This window comes from Pan troglodytes, chromosome 1 (genome assembly GCF_028858775.2).
Source record: "Pan troglodytes isolate AG18354 chromosome 1, NHGRI_mPanTro3-v2.0_pri, whole genome shotgun sequence".
Lineage (NCBI taxonomy): Eukaryota > Metazoa > Chordata > Mammalia > Primates > Hominidae > Pan > Pan troglodytes.
In genome coordinates, this window is record NC_072398.2 from 161,554,795 (window position 1) to 161,572,133 (window position 17,339).

A 17,339-nucleotide genomic window follows, 5' to 3' on the forward strand; every position below is an offset into this window, starting at 1 on the left:
TAGTTGTAGTCAGTCAAGTTCAGTCAATCACTTTTCTTCAACTGCTGCATAGAATGGAATTATGTCTTACAAAAAGTTATTACTGAATCCTAGGACCTGGTACATGTAAATATAACTTTAATTGGAAATAGAGTCTTTGTAGATGCAATTAATTTAAGAAGGTCTAGATAATATCATCCTACATTTAGTGGTGGTCTCTAATTTCAATAATTTGTATACTTTAAAGAGAAAGAAAAGGGAGATTTGTGATACAAATTCACACGGGGAAGAAGGTCATTTAAGATGGAGGCAAAGATTGAAGTTATGCCAAGGAGTGCCAAGGGTTTCTGGCAGTCTCCAAAATCCAGGGATGAGGGGGGGAACAGATTTTTCCTTAAGGCCCTCCAGTAGGAACCAACCATACCAACACCATGATTTCAGACTTCTGGCCTCCATAACTATAAAAGGAAAACTATGTTGATTTAAGCTACTCAGTTTGGGATAATTTGTTATGGCAGCCCTAGGAAACCTAACACATGGTACTTGCTCAATGGCCAGGTGGATGTGGCATCAGAGGTTGAAGACTATGTATGTGCTCCACCACCAAGGCACTGGTAGCAGAATAATTACATCAGAGCCTCTCTCTCATGAAGTGAGTAGTGGTTAATCCTAACTGGTCAGACACTTTTTCTTGATACGAATATGTCTTCCATACTTGCAATGCTTCCATATGTGGACTCATAAAATGTCTGATTTACAGTATAATACGCTAAAAAACATTGCTCCTGACAAAATAACTAATTTTACAGAAAAAGAAGCATAGCAATGGCTTAAAACTATAGGATTCATTGTTTCTCAATTACCATGTTGCAGCTGGCCTTATCAGATGTAGAAATGGCCCATTAACTAATTGACTACAGTGTCATGTCGGAGGCAACACCTTGTGAGGTTGGGGTGGTGTCCTATAAGATCAGCAATATGTTTTGAAACATGGTGTTGTTTCTTCCATGGCCATATTTTATAAATAGAATTTTAAAAAGAGAGTTGAGGAAGTGGGTAGAAGAACTGAAGTTGACTAAGATTCTGTGAGGAGGAGTAGTCTATACTGGAAATAGTCAAATTTGATTTCAGTGCATTAGGTCCAGAAAATTTCATAGAAACTCTTGTCTTAAAAGAAAAATAATCTTCCTAAATAGGAAGATATAGGTGGATAGCCAATGTAATTAAGAGAAAACACTTTCCAAATAAAAATAGCATAATGCAGAACAGGAGTACTATTCTACCTAGCAGTTGTGAATCCCTCTTAATATGAATTTGGAGCTATTCTAATATTAATAGTTGTGTAAAAGTAACTGTTCTGTTTTTGATTAAGTGATGAGTGCTTGGTAAAATGCTGCATGATTAATCATATGTGCCAGATGATGGCTTTTCAGTATTTCTACCCCTACCCTAGTACTACTAGCCTTTTTATAATTAAATTTTAATTGCTAACAGTTTTCTATTACCTTCTCTTGATATTCTTATTTTTTATAAGTCATCCACTGTTGTAATGGTGGAATTTGGGAAATGTTATTTTCTTGTTTTATTGTTAATTTTTATTGAATATTCTATCCTCATTACTATAAGGATAGCTATTCCATTCTTTAAGACAATGATAGCTCAGATAGAGAATAATGAAGCATACATATTATCAGCCATAAATATCACTTTTCAAAGTCATTGTGTTACATTGAATATCAAAGTGTTTCTAATCACATCTATATTTCTTAGCAATGTGATTAGACTATGCAGGCAAAAGATAATGATTTCTATAACATGCTTAGAATTGGGACATAATAAAACATTCGATTTGTAAACTTACAAAACCTAAACATTCTGGTATTATGTAGTAGAATTTCAAGCCAAAGAACAATGCCATTTTTAAAATAAATACACTGCATGCCATGCTGCCTTGTACAGTGATATCTCAATTAACAAATACCCTGGATAAAGAACTCTAATTGAGAATCATGCAATTGAGAAAAAAAACAATCAATCATGCTAAGTAGAGCTGCCTAAGATTTTACCCTTCTCACAAAAATCTTTCAGCGCCTCCAGCTGTATGCCAGGACCCAACTGAAGGTAAGTAAATCAATTTTTTAAAAGCCAGTGTGACATTTATATTAGACAATTCTCCTCTATAATTTTCTGCATTTTTCTCTCTGCAATTCCTAGGGTAATATGCCCAGAAATTGAAGTGCCTAATGCCTTGTGCTTCTACCTATTAAAATTAAGAAAAGTCTGATAATTGGTAATCTACTTTTGTGTGTTTACTGGTTCCCATAACTAAATCTCAAACTTGATCCATGGTTACCTTATTTAAGAAATACATTATTAGTTACCTTTTAATTCTGGTTTCCTCCAATTTCATTGAGAAGTAAAATCCTAGCACATTCTTTAGCCCCTAGGAGCAACCCTACTCAGTGTATGATCAGCGCTTTTTTACTCTTCTCATCCCTCTGCACTTAATAAATTGTCATAAAGACTATTCTATGATGATTCTAAAGTAGAAATTATTGCAGACCAGTGCCTTTTGACAAGAAGAAAATCATGACTTACCTCTTTATCTACCCTGATGCCTTGGTGCATGAGTATGGGAAGCTGGATAAGCAGGTGGGCATGAGTGGATAGCTGAGCAGACGTGTCATTCTGACAACCAGCTGAATCTTGAGAAGGGGTTTTAAATGGAGTTTTTCCATGTTCTAATGCATAAATAAGCTCTCAGTGCTTGCTTATTAAGCTCCAGGATGGGCCCAATTCAGGAGCCTAAGAAAGCAGAGAAGCCTGTAGAGAATTATGGCAAGTCAAATTAGCAGGCATTTTTTCCAGATTGGTGAGTGGGGGTAAAAACTTTAGCTAATCATTTAGAAGACAAATAATGAACATTTGGAGGATCTGCATCTGGCTTTGTCATAGAAAAACAAGGAGGTCATCTGGGAGTCTTACATAAATCACATGAGAAAGGATGGTTCTTTGTAATAAGCAATTTCCTAAAATACAAAAGGATACAAGGATTTCTTAATCATTGCTGTTTTCTAGGAGCACAAAACTCAGGTAAAGTTCAACACTCTTAGTCTTTAATATCTCCTTTCAGTGAAAATGTAAAAAGTTGGAAAGAATGCTAGCCCTTGTTTAAATGGTCACTCTATTGTGCCGACAGAGCTTGGTTACAAGTGTCAGGTAAACCTATAGATCATCCACTCCCACAGTCAACTGAACTGCACCAGCTGCAGATGGTTAGAGAATTCCACTTTCAGGCAAAGTCATCAACATTTCAGGTGACACCTGGGTTATTCCAGCCATCGTATTTAAAAGGGAATAAAGGAAAAGTAAAACACCTTTCCACGTTCTATCTCATCAGGGTCTTGTAATTTCTTATTCAGTTAAACCAACTAATCAAATAAATAGAAAACAGCCTTCAATTTTGTCAGATGTTTTAAGTATAAAGTTAATAACATTTAGCTCTTAGTCTTGTAAAGATTTGAGATGGTATTAAATGATGGTTGTTCGAATAAGAGCAGAAAGCTTGTGGAAGAAATATCTTGTCATGTGGAGGTGACGTCAATTTTTAAATAATCCCAAGTAAGTGACTTTCTAATATTTATTAGTTTATTCATTCAGCTAATAAATATTTATTTGTTGGGCACCTAGCATGTGCCAGGTACTGAATAATGGCAACACAAAAATAAGTAGGAAGTTTTCCCTGCATGCCATAATTTCATAGTCTAGTAGGGAGGAATAACATTTAAAATTCGCTTGTAACCCAATGCAACAAGCACAAGTAGAGGTTAGTACAAGAGCTTACTGAAATGCAGGAGAAGATAGACAGCCCCATGAGTGGACTAGGGATATCCTCACATAGAAGTGACCTTGAATGAAATGCTGAAAGATGAATAAGAATTAGATAGACAGAATGGGTGGGGGGACTTTCCAAGAAGTAGAAATAGTAGTAAAGGCATGAAGACATTTAAACTATATTGTATTTGAAGACCCACTGGTTGTATAGGGCAGACAGAGAGTGGGTGTAGTGAAGAAATGGGTGACTATGTGGATACAGAGTGAAGCCACAGGTCTTATGGGATGACCACAGGAATCTTGCTTCAGATTTTCCTGGATTAAGTGATAAAATTCAGACTGATGGTCTTAATTGAGACTTAGCGTATGAGGCTGTTCATGGAGTAAGGATCTAAAATTTGCATTTTTTTGCAATATCCCTGGAAAGTGTGATACACTCTGGAGTTTGATACTCACTGTTGTAGATGTTGGCAAATTTGGATGATAAGGTTCATATTTACTAAAATATATAGATTAAAGTTTACTCTGTAGGTATTTCAGAAACAGTGAAGGCATTTAAATTAGAGTTAGACATCACATTTTCTGTACAGGAAGAACACTGGCTGTGGTGTAAGTAATCAATGGGAATGTGGGGTGGGTGGGGGTATGACACAACCATAATAATAAAAATGAGTTAAGATATGATTGCCACAGTATAGGCAGGAGATGTTTTTGAGGGTTTAAACTAAAGTAGGGAGGAAAAAGATTTGGAAGATATTTAAAAGGTATAATTGGCTAAATGCTGTGAACAACTGGATATGGAGGCTGAGTGGAGAAAGGAGCCTGGAATGACAATGAGTTTTTTTGTTTTGGTAACTTGCGTTTTATAAAAGCATGTGTGCATTAATGCACATATCTGTGTGTGTTGTTGAATGCTTTACATATATCACCTTATTTAATCCTTTCAACGGCTATGAGGGAGGGAATATTTTTGTCTGTGTTTCATTTCTTTTCCATGAGACAGAGTCTTAGAAATGTTAGCGAAGTTGTCCTACATCCAGATTTTCTAGATTGCATGACAATTAAGAACCAGTGAAAAGATTCAAATTCAGGCAGGCTGAGTCCAGGCTCTGCACCCTTATCCACTTCACCCACCATTTCTCCATAGAAATAATTCAAACATGGCTCAGGAAGGGAGGATTGCAATTCCTCTACTCATTCAAACATCACTGAAGCCTTCACTAGGGAAGCCTGTGTTGCTCTGGGTTCTATGCCAGATTATCAAACTAGTAATAACAATAGTCTGTTTCTCTGTGCATTCTGGTTTTCAGCTTGCTTCTGTACTAATTATACAGTTCACCTTTTTTATGAGGTTAAGAACTGAGAATGAAAGCACTGGTCTTTCTTTGAATAGCATAGTACAAAATAAATTGCTCCATTTAGAATAACAATATTGGCCACTACTTCTGTCCCTATGAAAATGACATAACTGCTGTTCAGAGTAGATGATTTTTCATTTAATAAAATACTTCTTCATAGGTCTCCTTGGGAAGGGAAAGTGAGATGCTCCTTATCTCCCTGCACCTACTGTAGTGTAAAAGGAGATCATGAAACTAAAAGGAGATATGAAACTTACGTTCTGCATAAGAAACGAAGAGTGATTAGGAGTTCGGAAGAAAGGAAGGTGAAAACAGGAGAAGAGAAGGACAAGAGAAAGAAGTTCTCAGTGGTATGGGTGGCCAAATAAAAAGAAGTGTTGAATATCTAATCTTACCTTTGCCATATGATGTTGTTACGTATCCCTTACCCAGTCAGGCCAAACGTTTTGCGCTGATAGTGACTTTCAAGAGTGCTGTTGTGAGTAAACAAAAGAAAGGAACTAGGTCCTATATAAAAAAAAGTCAGTTTTGATTAGATATAGTGACCAGGATCTCATAAACACCTAAGAACTTAAAAGACAAACACATTGAGTGGGCTTAGGAAATTTACATACAATTTCTTAAAAGCCTGAATCTTACATCCAGTGGGAAATCCAAAGCTTGTTCAATGTTTTTTTTTGTTGTTGTTGTTCATTTGTTTGCTTTTCATTTTTAAGTTGAGTAGCATAAAGGAATGAAGGGAAGGGAGTAGGACAAAGAGAAAAAAAAGTGGATGAGAGTGAAGGTGTTTGGGAGCAGGGCAACTGAAAAGTGAGGGAGAGGCACAGGTATGAATGATTTGAGATGGTCCTAGGAAATCTGAGAAACATTACAGGTATCATGAATTAATCTCTTCAAAGTCTCTATTAAGAGAACAGAAATAAGTGTGCAGGTTTAATTTCATTTTGCAAGCAGCAAAACCCTTCTAAGGTTTCTTCTGTTTTGAAGGAGCTGGGAATTTAGAAATCAAATTCTCTAGATTCTCTTGACTCTGTGGAATAGAATACAATTTATGTTCTAACAACAAGGTGCACTGGAGCATGATTTTGAAGGTGGAATGGAGACCAGAAGACATTATTTTTTCCTTTGGCAGTGCTAGGCAAATGCCATGGGCTTCAGCAGATGTGAAATTTCTGCAGAGGTTTTGCTGTGATCATCAATAATAGTTTTCTGGAGTTCCTTGTCTTGGTTGGCAGACCCTTATTACCACCTGGTTTTCCACACTATTCCTGTAGTGGTGAACCTAAAAGATAGCAGAAGTTATCCCTGACCTTTGCATCTTTAGTTCTCTCAAAGATTTTGTAAGCAATTAATCCCCTATGTGAAATCTCTCTTTGTTAAAAAATGCTTAGAGTGATTTCTGTGTCCTGACTGAAACTTGGATTTGGGATTGATGATGATAAACTTTATCTTGAGCCCTGTATGCCTAGAAAATAACAATAGTTATGAAAACTTTCACTCTTTCGCCTCAACTGCTCTTGCCCTTGCATGTTCCAAGATAAGACCTTATTCTATCCTTCCTTATGGCTCCCATAAGACTGTGATGTCTCCCTTTTTACTGGCCTCTCCATACTTTACCATTGTCATAAATTGTCCTTCTTAGACACATAAAGAAGTTTCCTAACACCTCAAAAGTCATAGTGAGCTAAAATAACATCATAATTAAGTATTTCGAATTCTTAATTCATCATAATTAAGGATCCTCTAGGCTAGAATTCCTACTGTAATCTTCTATAGAAAAAGCTTATTATGCTAAAATTGCTTCTTGGCCATCAGATGGTTAAAATAGTTAACTCCAAGACTAAGTGTGCAGACCATATAATTTTTTAAACTTTTATTGCTTGCAGTTGTGTCCTATGGCAAGTAACTTATCTCTAAAATTTAGATCTTCTATAAAAGAAAAATAATTCATTAAAATTTGGGGTAACATATGACAAATGTAACACTCTTCTTTAAAAGGTATAATAATATATTTGTATATTAATATAAATTTTCTCTATGAACATGCGCATCTAATAAAAATTCAGATTTTTACCATAGAAAAAGTTACCTTTATAATCATAGCCTAAAACCCACACATTTTATCAGTTGCATTCATCATCTTGTCTTTCTTTTATAGATAATTCTCAAAATAAACAACAAAAGTCCATAGGAATTTGAGAGTAGTATAATATTAATGATGTTCTACATTTAAAGTTTAATCCTTTACTTCTTTTCTAAAAGAATTTATTCTATTATATTCCTATATTTTTATTGAATAAATCATTCTCCATATCCAATTCATAACAGCTAATTTTTCCCATCAATAATTTTAACTTCCTTTTGCATGTGCATAAATTATGGCTGATGTTCTAAACAGTTGGTGACAGGAAATGTGAAGCAAAGAACAGTGAGAAATTAAAAATCATAAGCATACTATATTATTAAACATCTCCAGGCTTCCTGGATGGTAAAGAAAATAAACGTATCATCAGTTAGAATAAGTAGGCTTACATTATTGTAACAAATAACTTTGATTCTCAGTCACTTACAATCCACGGTTTTATTTCTCATTCATGCTAAATGTCCATTTTAGGTTAGCAAAAAGCTCTCTTCATCATAGTGTGTCAGGGACCCAGAATGTGGGGTGGCATCATCTCAAATGCAGTAAGTCACCATGCCCAAGTGCAAGAAGGTCTCTTAAAATCTCATTAGGCTATTAAATTCTATGACTTTGGATTGGCAGATGTCACTCTCACTCACACTCATTGAACAAGTCACATAACTCCACACAATCCCAAATTGTGCCTGTGCCTGGAAGATAGATGGAATAAATCCAAAAATATTTGGCACACAGTACCATTAATGAATACTACAGAAACTGAGGGAGGTGATTAATTCTACAAGGTTTTTATGCATGGTATTATTTGGATTACACAATTCTTTTAGGTTATACTCACATGTGGTTTTGTGTTACATCTCACATGAAGCAATTTAGAGAACTCAGCATCTTTTGTTTGGAAGATGACTAATATCCACAGGTAGTCTTTAATGGGATTGCTCTTATATCCATTCCATCCTATATTCTCCTCACTGTAAGATCAGTCAGGTATTTACAGCATGCCTGGTATATATCAAGTAATCAGAGAATATAAAGATGAATCAGTCATACATTATACTCAAGCAACTTATATTGTACTAAAAGAGATAAGACATACATAATTGTTACAGAAGTTATAAAATAATAAGTGTGAGAGTTTGAAGTAGGAAAATGTCACTTTGGGCTTGGCAGGGAAATGGTAGCAGAAAGCACTATATTTTTGTTGGATGAGTAGCATTTCAATATTTGTAGCAGGAGGAAGTGAGCACTGGAATGAAAGGAAAGATATAAACAAAGCTATGCTGAGAGAACATGGTGATATAGTAGATCAGCAAAGAATATGTGAAGGGAAGAAAAAAAGAATATTGAAACTGTAGTGAATATATGGCAATAAAACAGATAAACTTGGTTGCAAACATCCAGTAAGAATTTAATCTGCTATTGTATAAATATCATAAAATTTTGGAACATGGTATAAGGAATCTAGGTAGACCAAAAGATGAAATAATACTTCTGCTTTCTGACACTGAATTGAGGAAATGTGAATTCTTAGCATGAATGAATTATGCAACCAGTATTTTCAGAATAAAAATTCAAAATAATGACAGCAAAGGTTAACTCTACACTTTTGACAAATAGAGCTATCCAATGTTAGACACAATTGATTACTAGGTGGGACTGGGATTATAGAGAACATAGTAATAAAATTTCACTTATACCTTTATTATTTTAGCACTTTATTTATCTAACAGCACTGATTTAGAGGTTAATGAAGGCTGTGGAGAAAGGAGACTTTGAGTTTACTTGGGAATACTTTATTTGAAAAATAATGACAGTCAAGCGTAATAACTGTTACGAAGGGGAAATGCTATAGAAACATATAGCTGGAATACTTAACCTAATTGAGGAGTCAGGGAGGCTCTTCTAGAGAGAAACAAGATTATGTTTACATCCAAGTTTAATGATTGTAGTCTCTATTGTTTATAGTAAGGAAAGGCAGGAGAGGTGTAGGTAGGCAGACTGGAATCCTAGAAAGCAATCTTTAGTTTACTAAGTGTATCAGCGAGGGTTCTTGATTACACACAATAGAAATCAAGTGTAGTTGATTAAAGCATAAAATGAATGTATTAGAAAGTTTTCAGGTAGCTCACAAAATCACAGGGAAGGTTAAGAAACAGACAAATAAAATGAGTAGAAGCAAGAGAGGTTTTGTAGCCAAAACCATAGCCAAAATCATGCTTTAGAACTAATTTGATGACAGAAGCTCCTCCCCATGAACTCAAGTCTCAGTAGCACCCCCTACTAGTACTGGTATTTTGCCAGTAAAATGCAGGTATTGGACCCTGGAGACCGCTGTCCTGGGAGCAGAATACTGCTGCCACCATCGCTAGTGACTCCAGAATGGATTTCTCACTCTTCCTAATTCTCTATGTCCCCATTTCCCCATTTAAAGTACAGATGGGTCCAACTTACTGTGTGGACAGACTCTAAGGTGGATCCTACAATACCTACCTCCTAGGGCCTTTGTGTAATCCCCTCCCCTTGGGTGTGGGCAGAGCCTGAGACTTGCTTATAAGTAATAGAAAACAGTGATTGGAAGGTATGCGATTATATTACATAAGATTGTAATACTCCTTTTCCAAAGAGACCCTTTTCCTTACTGACTCTGGGGAAACAGGCAGCCATGCTGAAAAGGACCACCTGGCAAGAAACTGAGTGTAGCATCAGATGACAGCCAGCAACAACTGAAGCCCCCAGTCCAGAATCCTTAGGGAATTGAATGCTGCCAATAACCACATAAACATGGAAACAGAACCTACCTCAGTTGAGCCTCAGATGAGATTACAACCCTGGATGACAATTTGAGGTGTTACGAGACCCCAAGACAGAGCATCCACCGGTTAAGTGCTGCTCAGACTGCTGACCCTCAGAAATTATGAAATTAAAAGTGAGTGTTTTTTAAGCCACCAAGAGTGTGGCTACTGGTATTTAGCAATAGATAACTAAATCTGTGACAGAACCTAGACCTTTGGCCTGAGCCCTGTCTGTGAGGAATGTTGGAAAAATGAGTATGTGAACTTTGTAGCTTTCAAAGCATAAGAAGTCTCACAGGATGGAACATACTTTTATATTTACTTCCTAGAGCTGCTGCAACAATCGACCACAAAGTTGATGACTTAAAACAACAGAAATTTATTCTTTAATAGTTCTGAAGGTCAGAAGTCCAAAATCAAGATGTTAGCCGGGTGATACTCTTTCCAAAAGCTCTAGTAGGTGGTTTTTTGCCTCTTTCTGCTTCCAGTGGCTCCTGGCATTTCTCGGCTTGTTGCCGGCATAATTTCAGTCTCTGCAACTGTCTTCACGTGACCTCCATTTTTGGTCTCTGTGTAACTTTTTCTGTCACTTCTGTGGCTTCTCTCATTGAATTTAGGGCCCACCTCTAATTCAGAATGATATAATCTCAATCCTTACCTTAATTACCTTTATGTTAAGTTTCCATAAACACAAATGTGCTTTTTTCTTTTTTTTCATCCCCTTCTTAGTGTTAGCAAAGTGCTCCTTGACTGTGAAGACATACACCAAAGGTATTGCCATTGTGATTAGCTTATTCTATCTTTATTTTTTATTTTTTGTTTTTATTTTTTATTTATTTTTATTTTCTTTTTGAGATGGAGTTTTGCTCTTGTTGCCCAGGCTGGAGTGCAATGGCACAATCTCAGCTCAACACAACCTCTGCTTCCTGGGTTCAAATGATTCTCCTGCCTTAGCCTCCTGAGTAGCTAGGATTATAGGCCTGTGCCACCGCTCCTGGCTAATTTTTGTATTTGTAGTAGAGACGGAGTTTCACCATTTAGTCAGGCTGATCTCAAACTCCTGACCTCCAGAGATCCACCCATCTCGGCCTCCCAAACTGTTGAGATTACAGGAGTGAGACACTGTGCCCAGTTCTATCTTAATTTATCTAGCAAATTTTGACATGAAAAGCCACTATTTTCAGTATGGTTTGAAATACTTGTTTATCGTTTAATAAAAAAATATTTTTGGGAAATTTAGGAAAAATTTCACTTTTACTGGAGAAAAATTTTTTAAATCTAAAACCACATCCATTATTTCTATTCAAAAGTTCCCACCCTTGCTCTCTCCTATGTTGATGTGTGAAGAAAGTGTCCACATTACAATCCACTGAAATAATAAAGGAAGTAAACAATACATTCACATCATTGATATGAAGACCTTGAAAAATGCTCCGAATGGAAAATTTTTCTTTGAATATGAAATTGTTTAAATGCTGAGCATATTTCTACTTGTCCTTTATTCAACTTCGAAAGCAAAGAATTTTACTGGAGTTTTTGAAGTCCATGATTCTTTCACTTGTGACATTGTGACCAATGAGGTCATGTTTATTGTTTTAAAGGTTCAACCTAGATTCTGGGAGTGAGCCCCAATAAAGAGCCCTCTGTAAAATTTCTTCTGACTTTCTACATGTTCATCAGGAGTTCTGGGTAGGAATCATTTATAAAGGAAAATATTTTGATGTAATTAAATACAAGACCTTGTAGCCAACTTTTGTGATTGAAAACAAAATCAGTTTCAAAAATTCTAAATAAAGTTTTGTAAGAATCTGTATACAAATCCAATTGTCATAGATTAATCTTACAAGAAGATGCTGAAGATTGATATGATCAGTCCCCAAGCTGCCAACTTCAACCTTCATACTCTTCAACCTCTTTTGATCTGACTTTTTTGCTATGCCCCCTCTTCATCTAGGAGCTAGATATTATCTTCTGCTCGTGTATCAAATTCTTGAGGGTGATATTGATTTGACAGTGACTAAATGTCCTGAGTACTCCTCTTCATACAATGGCTGCTTCTTTGCTGTTTAAGCACTAAATTAATAAATATTTTTTAGTATCAGTCAGCATCATGCTAAAGGTCAATAGTATTGAGTGGAATCATAGAGTCCTTGACAAACAGTATTCTGTAGTTCCTATATAATGTTGAGAGCTTTTAGTATATCCAACTATCTGTATAGTAAGTGTTTAAGCCATTCACAAATAAAGAAGGAATATAATCTTGGGTCATAGAAGTCAAAAGGTTTCATTAGCAAGCTTCCAAACATTGTGAAATCACATCGGCATTAAATTTGAATATGATATTTGTCACCTATTGATCACCAAGATTGATTTAGTATCAAGTTCTGCTTCACGGTAGAGACACCAAACCCAAAATGCTGTCTCAATCATTTACCTTAACTGTAGACATAATACTGACCTCCAAATCTATATTTGGACTGGTTGCAAATATTCTTTGATGTTCAACTTTCTTCTAATAGCAAGAAAAGATCACCAAAAAGATTGTTCAAAGATACATCTAAGCAATCAACCCAATAAAAATTTAATACCATTCAAATGAGCTTCTCAGAGGTATAAATATCTTATTCATTCATCTATTCATTTATTTTAATGTATTTATTTGTTGACTGCTCTGGGCCAGGCCTTGTGCTAGATGTCTTTTTAAATCCTGTATTAGATGTTTTATTGCCCTTAGTTCTGATAATTCTTCTTAGTAGGTGATATTTTCCTCATTTTATAAATGAAAAAAGTGAGACTCGGCATATGTGGACTGTAGCAAATAAGTTATTTGACTTAAACACACTCTATAGATTTACATAAAGTCAAGATTTATGTAAAGTAAATAAACATCGTATAATAGGAACATTGTTTTGGCAGCTAACATTGGATTAAGCAACTTGAGGTTTACTTTTCTCATATAATTAGATATATGTAGATAGTCTGTTAGTATTAGTTCAATAGCTCAAAGATATCAAAACCAACATTTCTGAAATCCCCTTGGTCTCCCCACTATCCTCAGTTACAAGCATCATGTTCACATTTCAGGAAGAAGACAGAGGAAGGAAGTGGTGCTAATGATACTAATTCAACCCTTGTGCCTGGGCAAGAGCTTTCCCAGAAGCCACCAAAAAAGATTTGTGTTCCTGTACCAAGATATCTATCACAGGACAGCTCTCCATTGCAAGAAAATCTGACAGAGTGAGTATTTATTTTTTTCTTTTTTTAGCCTCTGTGATATAAACAGCAAAAGAAAAAAATGTAGTGAATGGAAGTTGGGCTTCTCAAAAAATTGACAAGAAATCATCATAATTTTAATCTAAAACTATTGTGTATATTTTCATGGTAGAAAAAAAATACACATAGGCAATAATAAAACAACAAGCAGTAGGTCAGCTTGGAAAGGAGTTTGCCAGGTTGTGTGGACACATGATCATTCGTACGTGTGTCTGTGTGTTTATGTGGCAGAGGTGAGTGAAATACAAGGATTAATATTGGGAACCTAGATTTAAAAATAGACATAGAAAAAAGGATCAAGAAAAAAGAGTAAGAGTTAGTTTTTATATGTGACAGCTTATTCTTAATCCAGAAAAATTGCAGAAAACACAGTCAACATAGTTTGATTCCCTCAGTAGCTTCTTATTGCCTAACAACTTTGGTAGATACTCTTAACTTGATATGTCGGGTCTTTCAGTACCTGGCTTCAGACCCAATTTTTTTTTTTTTTTTTTTTTTTTTTTTTTTTTGCGGGGGTCGTAGTTAGTTTTTTTTTTTTTAATTTAACTTTACGTTCTGGGATACATGTGCAGAACATGCAGGTTTGTTACACAGGTATATATGCGCCATAGTGTTTGCTGCACCTACCAATTCCAGACCCATTTTTAGTTTACCTTCTGCTCTTAATTACCCTATGCTCCAGTCACATAGATCAAACCTACTTGTTGGATGTCCCCCATATTTTTCTTATTTAGTCATGTTATTCTCCATCATACTCACTTTAATATTTTCTTACTTTTATGCATGATGTCTGCTATTTAAAGTCTTAGTCATCTTCTAAAACTTGTCTTAGGTGACAACTTCTCCATGAAGACTTTTGGATCTCTCCAACTGAATGTGAACATTCAATCTACCTTTCATAACACATTAAAAAATTACTTCTCATATGATGCTTGTCCTGCTTTTTAAAATTTAATTATATACTTGTTAATTTTATTTTAACTTTTTTTTTCTAACCAGACAACATAGTTCAGTTAAGGTTCAGGAAGGATGTGTTGTAGAAGACAATAATTCTTCAGTTTAATTAATTATTAGCAGTCATAAGGTTTATGTATTATGGACATAGAGTCTATAGTGTTCATGTTATATGTCGGCCTTGCAGCAAATTCAGCTACTGTCCTTTAAGCCAAGATTGAGGTTGTGTCATTTACTTATTAAATATGTTACTCTACTGCAATGTAGTGTTAACATCTGCACTGTACTCAACAGAAGAGTCAATTACTGTAATACTCTTGATATTGAACCACTAAACATGACCCTTCCTCAACGACAGCAGCTCAAATTGGATCTCATCCTGCTAAACTAGCTAATTCTTTGATCTGTACTGATTGCTTGGCATTACGTATATCAATAGCACTTAAGAGTTTATTATATGCTTCTGAAGCTCATAAAATATTGAGTATCATTTTATTACATGATTATACTGCTGGGCTACCAAAGCCAGCAGGATGGAGGTGTGGCAGAGTGGAAAATGTTTAATGACATAGCTCAGTGTGTGTCATGGCATCCATATTTCTTCTCAATAGGGGAGCCACTAATGTCATAAACAGAAAATTAAAAATCAGCACTTTTGTAGGGAAAGTAACGTTCCCTCCTGTTGTTGCAGTTTGTGTAGAAGACAGAGGCAACTGGAGGAGAAATTCACATAGTGCTGGAAGGCACAGCAGGATGTGTGCAAACCATTTTAGAGGAAAGCAAATACCAAGGCTGGTATTTGAAATATTTACCAAAGAGTTTTCCTCAGATTTTCTTGTACCCTTTGTACTTCTCCCTTTGGAGGAACAATACAGCATTTTAAAAAGCAAAATTACCAAATTACAGGATTACCAAAATCCAGTCCTCAGTTATTCAAAAGCCTAAACTCTCAAGAACTCAGATATCACATGACACAAGTGATAACTTTGAAAGAAAGGATGAGAAAACAGACTACCCACCTTATCTCTCTCCCCAGATTAGATGGAGTTTCTCTGGGAGAAAATGAGAGAAGGATGAGAGAGAATGTAAACAGCTTAGTATGTGGCATTTCCTCAAGAAGTAGATTTGCGCTCTGCCCCTGCCACACCACATGAAGATTTCTTGAGGAAGGATATAGGAAATTATTCAGGATACACTTGGTGTGACCACACATTAAGAATGCTCATAGAGCTAAAGTGGTGCCTTCCAAAGTATTAGTGTGAAAGGTACCCAGACCCTGACGTGTTTCAAATTCATAAAACATATCCTTTATGCATGGATTGCAGTACAGCCATGGCATAGGGATTAGTGCCCTAAATTTGGAATAAACAGCAGCCTGGGTGAATCTATGACCATAGGTCAGATGGGAACATGTATGTGTCAATAGGTGTTATAATAGACAAACAATAATACAGACTTTATTGTGTTATCTCACTCCTAACATGGGAAGACCACAGTGTTAAATAAACCCACCCTTCCTCTGGAATTTGTACAGCCAATTTCTGAAATTATATTTAAAATAAATTAAGGCCACTAAAATAAAATATAACACTTCAGTTTTTACACACTCCAATTTGTGGCTTTCCCAATACATACAACACACCATTGATAAGGATCTAGTGCTCAACCTAGCTTTGAAGAAAGATAACATACTTTCCAGATTTAGAAATGTTAGCCAAATACAAGATATCAACATTCACTGTAAGTGAGTATAAACAAGAGCATCCCATGATTCAGTACATAGGCCATGTAGGCAGAAGAATGAGGAACAGAAGAGGATGAGAAAAGAGACTTAGACTTAAAGACACAGAATCTCATTTCTGTCAGTCTTTAAAAAGGATAAATTTCAAATATTTATTGCAACCTAAATATAATTTAGCATAAGTAGTATATAATTACATATAGTAACATAAATTGTCGTCTATTTTCTCATGGTGAGTTTGGTCATTTTTAACAAGGCATTTTGTCTTCATATGTCCCGAGATTAAGAACACCTTCAGGCCTTGTTACAGATAGATATTTGACCAAAGTAGCTCCTCTCTGACTTTTATGTCAGGAGAACCCTGGATGGATAAAATAAGTTAGCAATATACCTTACCAAATGTATTTTATCAAGGCTTCTTTATTTTCTGGGTTTACTGACTACTGTATATCCATGCTGGAGTCCTTGGACTTGTTTGACATAGATGTTATAATACCCCAACCTTCCAACTGTATATGGATGGATATAATTTCCTCTAAATTTTTATCAAGTACATTTTTGAAAACAAGCAGTTAATTGATCATCAAAAAATGACATCAATATTTCATCTCCCTATCAATCCTACTCTAGCCTCACTGTGTAAAAAATATATTTTGATACTTAACCTAGATTCCCATGTGGAAGCCTAATGTTTTCTCAAAAGTATTCAGTGTGCAGAGGAGAGTGGGAGAAAAAAAATCAATGGTTACTTAATGCACTTTCCTATTTAGAATATAAAATGTATAATAGCGGAAGAGAAATAAAATTTCAAAGTGAAAGCAGAAGAATAGACTGAACTACCCTACACATTGAAATGCCTCACATAAAAAAGGATCTGAGAATAAACAGACTAACATCCTACATACTACTTGATACACATATTTAAACCAAAAAATACATTGACAGAGGCCTGGGGGTGCTTGGTGGGGTTAGCCGAGGTATGCATTGCCAGCTAAAAACAAGTTTTCTTTTCATTCTGAATCCTAAGATCAAATTTTGAGATAACCAATTTGAACTAGTTTTCTATTAAATGTTTAAGCTATCATCAGAAAAATCTATAAAAAATATTTGAAACCCACTAAATAAAAGAGAACAGCACCTTAATATTTGTGTTGTTGTCCCTAATGTAAGTAAACAATTCTAGAAAGGGCTGGAAACCTGTAGGAGATGTGTTTTTCTATGTAAGTTTGGTGTCAGAGTTTGTTGACAGTGTCTATATTCTGGGGCAA

At 35.5% G+C, this 17,339-nt stretch overlaps 1 long non-coding RNA gene across 3 annotated transcripts in view; it reads right to left on the reverse strand.

The window, feature by feature from the left end:
• The window catches only part of LOC104001190 (uncharacterized), a 412,866-nt gene that overhangs the window by 28,040 nt on the left and 367,487 nt on the right, over window positions 1-17,339 (reverse strand). Inside the window, exons 1-4 of one of the 3 annotated variants that reach the window (XR_001707242.4) lie at window positions 10,110-10,230; window positions 8,150-8,313; window positions 5,567-8,003; window positions 2,578-2,802 (exon numbers count right to left, since the gene is read on the reverse strand). This is a non-coding gene — a long non-coding RNA (uncharacterized LOC104001190). Of the gene's footprint in view, window positions 1-2,577; window positions 8,004-8,149; window positions 8,314-10,109; window positions 10,231-17,339 lie in introns of those variants that run through there. The other 2 variants (XR_001707240.4, XR_010153527.1) reach the window with 2 other exon arrangements.